Raw genomic sequence first — 11256 nt, 5'->3', positions numbered from 1 at the left:
AAACTAACCAAGAAACAACTTCATCAGATGACAGTCTTATAACATGTTATTCAATAAATCTATGTTTGTCGAAAAATGTGCATATTTGAGGTATAAATCAGTTTACATTTCAGCTACCATCACAGCTACCGTCAAAAATAGCACTGAAGCAGCCAGAGTAATTATAGAGACCAACGTGAATTACCTAAATACTCATCATAAAACTTTTCAGAAAAATCGATGGTGTACAGCAAATTAAAGACAAACATCTTGGAATCCAGCCAATATTTCCAATTTTTTAAGTGTTTTACAGCGAAAACACAATATAGCATTATATTAGCTTACTACAATAGCCTACCACACTACCGCATTCATTCATCAAGGCACGTTAGCAATATAGCAATATAGCAATAGCAATAGGCACGTTAGCGTTAGCGAATAAACCAGCAAAAGATATTAGATTTCACTAACCTTCATAAACCTTCCTCAGATGACAGTCCTATAACATCAGTGTTATACATACACTTTATGTTTGTTCGAAAATGTGCATATTTAGAGCTGAAATACGTGGTTATACAATATGCTAACGTAGCATATTTTTCCCAGAATGTGCGGATATTTCTATTAGACTCTCACCTATTCTGACAAATAGCTATTCATAAACATTACAAAAAAATACATGTTGTATAGGAAACGATAGATCCATTAGTTCTTAATGCAATCGCAGTGTTAGAATTCTAAAAATATCTTCATTACGACATAAGACTTCGTTTTTTATTTTATTTTTATTTCACCTTTATTTAACCAGGTAGGCTAGTTGAGAACAAGTTCTCATTTGCAACTGCGACCTGGCCAAGATAAAGCATAGCAGTGTGAAACAGACAACACAGAGTTACACATGGAGTAAACAATAAACAAGTCAATAACATGGTAGAAAAGAAAAAAAAAGAGAATCTATATACAATGTGTGCAAAAGGCATGAGGTAGGCAATGAATCGAATAATTACAATTTAGCAGATTAACACTGGAGTGATAAATCATCAGATGATCATGTGCAAGAAGAGATACTGGTGTGCAAAAGAGCAGAAAAGTAAATAAATAAAAGCAGTATGGGGGGTGAGGTAGGTAAATTGGGTGGGTAGTTTACAGATGGACTATGTACAGCTGCAGCGATCGGTTAGCTGCTCGGATAGCAGATTTTTAAAGTTGTTGAGGAGGATAAAAGTCTCCAACTTCAGAGATTTTTGCAATTCGTTCCAGTCGCAGGCAGCAGAGAACTGGAAGGAAAGGCGTCCAAATGAGGTTTTTGCTTTAGGGATGATCAGTGAGATACACCTGCTGGAGCGCGTGCTGCGGGTGGGGTAGCCATCGTGACCAGTGAACTGAGATAAGGCGGCACTTTACCTAGCATAGCCTTGTAGATGACCTGGAGCCAGTGGGCTTGACGACGAACATGTAGCGAGGGCCAGCCGACTAGGGCATACAGGTCGCAATGGTGGGTCGTAATAAGTGCTTTAGTAACAAAAACGATATGTCTCAAGGCCATCAGACTGTTAAACAGCCATCACTAGCACATTAAAGGCTGCTGCCTATAGGCATAGACTAGAAATCACTGGCCACTTTAAGGAATGGAACACTAGTCACATTAATAATGTTTACATATCTGGCATTACTCATCTCATGTTGTCACGCCCTGACCATAGAGAGCTTTTTTTCTCTATGTTGGTTCGGTCGGGGTGTGATTTAGAGTGGGTCATCTAGGTGTTTATATGTTGATGTTGGTCTGGTGTGGTTCCCAATCAGAGGCAGCTGTTTATCGTTGTCTCTGATTGGGGATCATATTTAGGCAGCCATTTTCCCCTTTGTGCTTTGTGGGATCTTGTGTTTGTGTCGCTGCCTGTGAGTAGTCCAGAATGTCACGTTTCGTTTGCGCTTGTTTGTTTTTGTTTGGTGAGTTGGTCCATTTCTTATGACGAACGGGACACACGTGTATATACTGTATTATATACTATTATACTGTACCTCATTCACTTCATAATGTTTACATATCTTGCATTACTCATCTCATATGTATATACTGTATTCTATAATATTCTACTGTATCTTAATCCGTTCCGCTCTGACATCGCTCGTCTATATGTATATAGTCTTAATTCATTCCTACTTAGATTTGTGTGTGTTGGGTATATGTTGTGTAATTTGTTAGATATTACTTGTTAGATATTTACTGCACTGTCGCAGCTAGAAGCACAAGCATTTCGCTACAAGCGCGATAACATCTGCTAATCATGTGTTTGTGACCCCCAAAAAATGTGATTTGATTAGATTTGACTCCAGCCTAAATCGAATGACAACATCAATTCAACGTCTTTTCCACTTTGGTTCAACGTGATTTAATTGAAATGACYTGGGGAACAACTTCGATTCAACCAGTGCCCAGTGGGATCAGTTCAACGTCAGAGTTTACATTGCTGGCCATTCATGGATATTGTATTTTAATTAATGGGTTGGTTATGTAGGCTTCTTCTAACCAATCACTTTTTACTATAGATAATAATATGATTAGGCTATATCTTTACATAAAAAAATAAAAGATTTCAAGTTATTTGAACACCCCTTGGTCTTCAAGAATATGACTTAGAAATACTGGAAAAATAGATAAAACCCAAAAATAGTATAACCCAAAAACTAAGGAGTAATTAGTCCAAAAAACAAAGGACTAATTAGCCAACTCCGTTGTTTATGATTTTGTTGTCATGGACGACTGATTTGGCTCATTGACTTGAAAAAGAAATGGTGTTCTRGGAATGGTATGCTTTTTGAGCACTACCGAAAAGTGCTATTTGCATGTGAAGAATGTATGCCATATGCTGCATTTGCTATTGATTACGTGTTTTTGTTGGTGACACTTGGATATATCAATAATTTGCAGCTGTTTAATATTAKGTGTTCTATTTTAACAAACAAAAAGCAATGGTAAATCTAAGCACAGGCAGTAGGGCTATACTGTAGGGTCATGGGTGTGTTAGAAATATGTTTGCTATTTTCACTATCACAAGTATCGGTGCACTTGCTGTCGTTSGCGCAAAAGGGCCTGGTTTTGATGAATAAACAATTTGTTCGGTGTGTCGAGGCTTGGCCTCTCACAGACAGGCCAATCAGAACACGTTCCATGACCAAAATATGTGGTTACTTCAAGTTGTGTACGGTCTTTTATGTATTGGCTTGGAATCAACTCCAATTCCAATGTTAGTCCGTTATAGTTTATTAAATGGCTGACAGAAACTAAACAATAAAATGTAGATATGAGTATTTCAACAACTCTRGTCTTCTAACTTGTGAGTCAATCACATGTACCTACAGTGGAAGGATGGCCAGCCACACAGGAGGGTGATTTTCACTAAGGAGGAGAAAGAGGTCGTGCTGACAGAGATGCATGCTGGACATTTCGTAGTGAAGCACATGATTGACCAAAATCAACCTACGCTTCTTCTGGAGTGGGATTGTTAAGGACGTGGACAGATGGGCAAGTGAAATAACCTTTTGTTTTTCAATCACATTCTATTATATCTGTGGTATCAATTAATGTCATATCAGACAGCACACAATGTTTCAATTATTTGTCACTGTGCGTAAAGGTCAGTACCTGTCTAGCCTGCCAGAAGTTCACCAGAGTTGAATCCCATCAAAGTTATTTCACCATGGAACATGATCGGTAAGTGTCACAATTCAAATTTCGTAAGTTGTTTTGTAATGGTTGCTTTTATTTGACCACAGCAGAGTTCAATATTATAGAGTGTGTGTGTGTGTGTGTGTGTGTGTGTGTGTGTGATGTGTGTGTGTGTGTGTGTGTGGTGTGTGTGTGTGTGTGTGTGTGTGTGTGTGTGTGTGTGTGTGTGTGTGTGTGTGTGTGTGTGTGTGTGTGTGTGTGTGTGTGTGTGTGTGTGTGTCAGTAGCCTTAATAATATGAACATCTGTAAACTGTATGACACAGAAATGGATCAGAATAAAGTAATATTCTCTCTAACGCTTTAAATGTGGACCTCACCTGACAACAGCTGATGTCAGATGGCGACCGATTACTTTACCAAGTGGGTGGAGGCAACACCCATTAAAGTCAGAAAAAGAAAGTGCATAACTCAAAAATTATTTTCTATAACCCATTTAAAAGGAAGCTAAAATGATTTTTGTTTTGTGTGATACCCGTCAAGGATAAGACTGGCCAAGCCACTCCAAGGCGTGATGGACGACTTCAACACCCACTGTTCTCTGAGTTCATCTTGTGTGACCAACGGTCAAAGGTTGTGAAATCTGGAACAAGGTGTGGATCTTACAATTTTTTGTAGTTTTTCCATGGAACATAATCATACATATTTCAATATCTTCCATTGTCAATAGATATCCCTTTTCTTTCTTACCCCACTCCTCCAGGTTTGGATGAACGGACCAACCAGACCATCAAGACTGCCATGGGCAAGTCCCTTGACGGGTACCAGGAACGGTGGGAGGCCAACATGAAGGTAGTTCTTTTTGCACACAACAGCAGTGTGATTGACTTAATGTGTGTTGTTTGTCTATTGCTATTTTTGTATAACGTACTTTCGAATCACTAAGATCCACCTGATGTGGTGGAAGTTGTCAAACCAGATCAAAGCGTCTTCGATGACCATGTTCAGGCTCAGGCTCAGGCTCAGGCTTTCTACTGTTCATTTATTTTCTGTCTGTCCCTCCAAGAGATATGTAAGATATGTATTTGTAATCATTTGAAGTATAATTGCATTTAATTCTGTTATCAAGGTGAGACTGAACATCAACAAGGCGCAGGAAAAACAGGAGAGCTAACAGAGGAGAATCAAAGGGGACCGAGTGCTTCGACATCCGGGTGAAGGCTTGGTTTGGAAGAAGGATGAAAGGAAGGTGAGACCTGGGAAACTTCGCTGCTCTTTCACTCCTAGCTGGGGTCATCATCTGTTAACTTCTTATGGATCAAATTCAGTTAAAGGGATCGATTTGACAACATCCGGTGAAAATGCAGAGCGCGAATTCAATTTTTTGGGGGGGAAATATTTAACTTTCACAAGTGCAATACACCAAACTTCTTGTTAATCTAGCCATCATGTTAGATTTCAAAAAAGGCTTTACGGCGAAAGCAAACCATGCGATTATCTGAGGACAGCACCCCATCAAACAAACACATGACAATCATATTTCAACCCGCCAGGCGCGACACAAAACTCAGAAATAACGATATAATTCATGCCTTACCTTTGAAGAACTTCTTCTGTTGGCACTCCAATATGTCCCATAAAATCAAAAATTGTCCTTTTGTTCGATTAATTCCGTTGTTATATCRCCAGAATGTCCATTTATTTGTCGCGTTCCAACACTACCAAAACACCGGTTCCAACTCGCCCAGCATGACTATAAAATATGTAATAAGTTGCCTGTAAACGCTGTCCAAACATTTCAAACAACTTTCCTACTCCAACTTTAGGTATTTTAAAATGTAAATAATCGATACAATTTAAGACGGGATAAACCGTGTTCGATACCYGATAAAAACYYCGTGAAGCGCGTGACCTGGAGCGTACATCAAAACAGTAGAGACTTGGCTGGACCCTCGTTCTGAAAAGCCGTACTTCTTCATTTCTCTAATACACCACAGCCAGTGAGTTTGGATCAGTCTGATTCTCTATGCTCTGAGTCGGAGGGGGACCAGCTAGAGGTAGGCTATACTTTTCAAAAAACTGTTGAAAAGTATGTATCTCTCATTTATAACACTGCACTAATCCATCAAATGGTCTCACAAGTGGCGTGACTGGAGGTGGGCGGCATTGCCATGCTGTCAGGACACAACACTGGCCCAGGAGTTTGTCCAGATAGTCAATCTCAAGGCTAACCACTGAGTCACGGTAAGTAGCCTTCGCTGCCAGGTAGGTACAGTTAAGGTGTATGACTCCTAGTGGTCATGACACCAGCCCAGAGTTTCTCTCACAACTCACCGCTCTCTTATCTTCTCCAGGGCCATTCCTCACCTCCCTCATCAACCCCACTGACACAAACAATTACAGTCAGGTATCCTTTCTCTTCTGTCCGCCATTAACATTATTGCATGTCTGATCAAATGTTTAATTTAAATGAAATCAATCAATAACTGTATTTGTATATACCTGATCTACCTGTAACCTGTGTGTTTGCTTGTTTACGTCTCTGTCTCCTACCCTTCTACCCTTTAACTCCTGTTCTCCAGGACCTAGGAGGTTCTGCCCAACACCCAGACGTGGATCCACCTGTGTCCTCTATTACCAACCARCCTCCAACMTTTCATTACATCATCTTCAGCTACTGTTATTGTCATGTTGTCATTATCTGTTAAGAAAGTTTTCTTGCTTTATCATACTGGGCACATAATATGTGAGATACACAGATGAACTAAAAACACGAGCACTGCCAACACTCAGAACAAAGAGAGCAGCAGTGTCTGGACTTCGCCGTCTCCCTCTTCGAGTCCCCCTTCCGAGACTAGCTGCCTGTTGAGAACAAGTGACAGGCAGAACCTCCCACCCACACAGCATCCACCTCTCATCTCTATTCCACACACCAGAATGCAGTATTTCAGTCTGATTTCCATGCGAATATACAAAAGAAAATCTGTGAAAATAAGCTAATGAAACACCTGAACCAAAAAATATCAAAGTTTAAATATTTATATCTTAAATATTGGCAGGTTGGTTTTCACAGCTGTTTCACAAGGGTTCATTGTTGTAAATTGTAACGTAACCTTTGATGATATTTGTTAGTTCAACATTGTTCATTATTGTATCCCAGGACCTACAATAGGTACATATATATTCAACCACAAGGGGGTGCTAATGAGCTTTGGGAGATAGAACAAACATGAATCATAATAGACGACTTAAATTATATTATTTCCCTGTAGATCAGGGAAGGTTCAAATGATAACATGACAGCCAGACAAACCAGTATGAATCAAATGGATTTTTCAGATGAATGGAGTGGAAACTAGCTGACTTTCTGATCTGTAAGGTAAGTAACTTTAACGTGTCAAGCAGATGACACGTTTTTCTTTGCTATTTCCGAAATGTAGCAACATTTTAAGATGTATATTTAATTTTATTGAAATGTTAACGTCCCCAAAAGTAGTTGGAAGTAATGTTTTCATCTTATTACCTAAACAAAACTTGTTTAAACCCGAAATTGTGGAGGAAATCAGCTTTATTTTCATAGCGGGGATGAAACGAACGTAATTAAGGCTGTAATGAGCTCCAAATTTAGACGCAGAAGGTCATCACACCGTTGATATGGACCTTTTGGCAGAGGGACACTATTTGGCATGACAGGCACTATTCCTCATCAAAGAAAATCATCCAGAGAGAAGTTCAGATTAACAGGGTAAAGAACCTCGAGGGAAATCTTTTTAATATTCTCAACTTTAATTTGATATTAAACTCTGTGATAATCGGTCTTCAGTCAATTTAAATCAACCAACAGCAGCCAACTATTACATTTTTCAGGAGCAAATGTCTTCAGATTTTTCCATTCTGATATTAAACTCTGTGATAATTGTTCCTCCTCAGTCAAGCGGTGAATTTAAATCAACCAACAGCCGCCAACTGTTCTTCAGGAGCTATGGTGCTGCAATCTATTGCAGAGATAGCCTGCAGAGTTCTGTCCTACTATCCAGGTCTGTACCCAAACAATTTTAACTTCTACTTTAAAAAATTCACCTCTCTAAAAACAAGTCTCTCACCATTGCCGCCTGCTATAGACCACCCTCTGCCCCCAGCTGTGCTCTGGACACCATATGCAAACTGATTGCCCCCCATCTATCTTCAGAGCTCGGGCTGCTAGGCGACCTAAACTGGAACATGCTTAACACCCCAGCCATCCTACAATCTAAGCTTGATGCCCTCAATCTCACACAAATTATCAATGAACCTACCAGGTACCACCCCAAAGCCGCAATCACGGGCACCCTCATAGATATCATCCTAACCAACTTGCCCTCTAAATACACCTCTGCTGTTTTCAACTAAAAGAGAGAGATCAACATGTACCTACAGTGAAGGATGGCCAGCCAGACCATGTAGGGTGATTTCACTAGGGGATGAATAAGAGGGTCGTGCGTGACAAGAGATTGCATTGTTGGACATCATTTCGTGAGTGAAGCACATGGTGATTGACCAAAATCCAGCCTAAGCTTCTTCTGAGTGGGGATTGTTAAGGACGTGGACAGATGGGCAGTGAAATAACCTTTTGTTTTTCAATCACATTATTATATCTGTGGTTATCAATTAATGTCATATCAGACAGCACACAATGTTTTCAATTATTTGTCACTGTGCGAAAGGTCAGTACCTGTCTAGCCTGCCAGAAGTTCACCAGAGTTGAATCCCATCAAAGTTATTTCACCATGGAACATGATCGGTAAGTGTCACAATTCAAATTTGTAAGTTGTTTTGTAATGGTTTGCTTTATTTGACCACAGCAAGGTTCAATATTATAGAGTGTGTGTGTGTGTGTGGTGTGTGTGTGTGTGTGTGTGTGTGTGTGTGTGTGTGTGTGTGTGTGTGTGTGTGTGTGTGTGTGTGTGTGTGTGTGTGTGTGTGTGTGTGTGTGGCAGTAGCCTTAATAATATGAACATCTGTAAACTGTATGACAACAGAAATGGATCAGAATAAAGTAATATTCTCTCTAACGCTTTAAATGTGGACCTCACCTGACACAGCTGATGTCAGATGGCGACCGATTACTTTACCAGTGGGTGGAGGCAACACCCATTAAAGTCGAAAAAGAAAGTGCATAACTCAAAAATTATTTTTCTATAACCCAATTAAAAGGAAGCTAAAATGATTTTTGTTTTGTGTGATACCCGTCAAGGATAAGACTGGCCAAGCCACTCCAAGGCGATGATGGACGACTTCAACACCCATGTTCTCCTGAGTTCATCTTGTGTGACCAACGGTCAAGGTTGTGAAATCTGAACAAGGTGTTGGATCTTACAATTTTTTTGTAGTTTTCCATGGAACATAATCAACATATTTCAATATCTTCCATTGTCAATAGATATCCCTTTCTTTCTTACCCCACTCCTCCAGGTTTGGATGAACGGACCAACCAGACGCATCAAGACTGCCATGGGCAAGTCCCTTGACGGTACCAGGAAACGGTGGGAGGCACACGAAGGTAGTTTCTCTTTTGCACACACACGCAGTGTGATTGACTTAAATGTGTTTGTTGTTTGTCTATTGCTATTTTTGTATAACGTACTTTCGAATCACTAAGTCCACCTGATGTGGTGAAGTTGTCAAACCAGATCAAAGCGCTTCGAATGACCAGGTTCAGGCTCAGGCTCAGGCTCAGCTTCTACTGTGTCATTTATATTTCTGTCCTCCAAGAGATATGTAAGATATGTATTTGTAATCATTTGAAGTATAATTGCATTTAATTCTGTTATCAAGTGAGACTGAACATCAACAAGGGCAGGAAAACAGGAGAGCTAACAGAGGAAGAATCAAGAGGGGACCAAGTGCTTCGACATCCGGGTGAAGGACTTGGTTTGGAAGAAGGATGAAGGAAGGGAGACCTGGGAAACTCGCTGCTCTTTCACTCCTAGCTGGGGTCATCATCTGTTACTTCTTATGGATCAAATTCAGTTAAAGGGATCGATTTGACAACATCCGGTGAAAATGCAGAGCGCGAAATTCAATTTTTTGGGGGGGAAATATTTAACTTTCACAGTGCAATACACCAAACTTCTTGTTATATCTAGCCATCATGTTAGATTTCAAAAAGGCTTACGGCGAAAGCAAACCATGCGATTATCTGAGGACAGCACCCCATCAAACAAACATGACAATCATATTTCAACCCGCCAGGCGCGACACAAAACTCAGAATAACGATATAAATTCATGCCTTACCTTTGAAGAACTTCTTCTGTTGGCACTCCAATATGTCCCATAAAATCAAAAATTGTCCTTTTGTTCGATTAATTCCGTTGTTATATCCCAGATGTCCATTTATTTGTCGCGTCCAACACTACCAAACACCGGTTCCAACTCGCCCAGCATGACTATAAAATATGTAATAGTTGCCTGTAAACGCTGTCCAAACATTTCAAACAACTTTCCTACTCCAACTTTGTATTTTAAAATGTAAATAATCGATACAATTTAAGACGGGATAAACCGGTTTCGATACCGATAAAAACAGCGTGAACGCGTGACCTGGAGCGTACATCAAAACAGAGAGACTTGGCTGGACCCTCGTTCTGAAAAGCCGTACTTCTTCATTTCTCTAATACACCACAGCCAGTGAGTTTGGATCAGTCTGATTCTCTATGCTCTGAGTCGGAGGGGGACCAGCTAGAGGTAGGCTATACTTTTCAAAAACTGTTGAAAAGTATGTATCTCTCATTTATAACACTGACTAATCCATCAAATGGTCTCACAAGTGGCGTGCGACTGGAGGTGGGCGGCATTGCCATGCTGTCAGGAACACCACTGGCCCAGGAGTTTGTCCAGATAGTCTCAAGGCTAACCACTGAGTCACGGTAGTAGCCTTCGCTGCCAGGTAGGTACAGTTAAGGTGTATGACTCCTAGTGGTCATGACACCAGCCCAGAGTTTCTCTCACAACTCACCGCTCTCTTATCTTCTCCAGGGCCATTCCTCACCTCCCTCATCAACCCCACTGACACAAACAATTACAGTCAGGTATCCTTTCTCTTCTGTCCGCCATTAACATTATTGCATGTCTGATCAAATGTTTAATTTAAATGAAATCAATCAATAACTGTATTTGTATATACCTGATCTACCTGTAACCTGTGTGTTTGCTTGTTTACGTCTCTGTCTCCTACCCTTCTACCCTTTAAACTCCTGTTTCTCCAGGACCTAGGAGGTTCTGCCCAACACCCAGACTGGATCCACCTGTGTCCTCTATTACCACCACCACCTCCAACTTCATTACATCATCTTCAGCTACTGTTATTGTCATGTTGTCATTATCTGTTAAGAAGTTTTCTTGCTTTATCATACTGGGCACATAAATTGTGAGATACACAGTGAACTAAAAACACGAGCACTGCCAACACTCAGAACAAAGAGAGAGCAGTGTCTGGACTTGCCGTCTCCCTCTTCGAGTCCCCCTTCCCGAGACTAGCTGCCTGTGAGAACAAGTGACAGGCAGAACCTCCCACCACACAGCATCCACCTCCACCTTCTATTCCACACACCAGAATGCAGTATTTCAGT

The sequence above is a fragment of the Salvelinus sp. IW2-2015 genome, unplaced genomic scaffold, assembly GCF_002910315.2.
Source record: "Salvelinus sp. IW2-2015 unplaced genomic scaffold, ASM291031v2 Un_scaffold3225, whole genome shotgun sequence".
Taxonomy (NCBI): Eukaryota; Metazoa; Chordata; class Actinopteri; order Salmoniformes; family Salmonidae; genus Salvelinus; species Salvelinus sp. IW2-2015.
Note: the sequence above shows the minus strand (reverse complement) of the source record.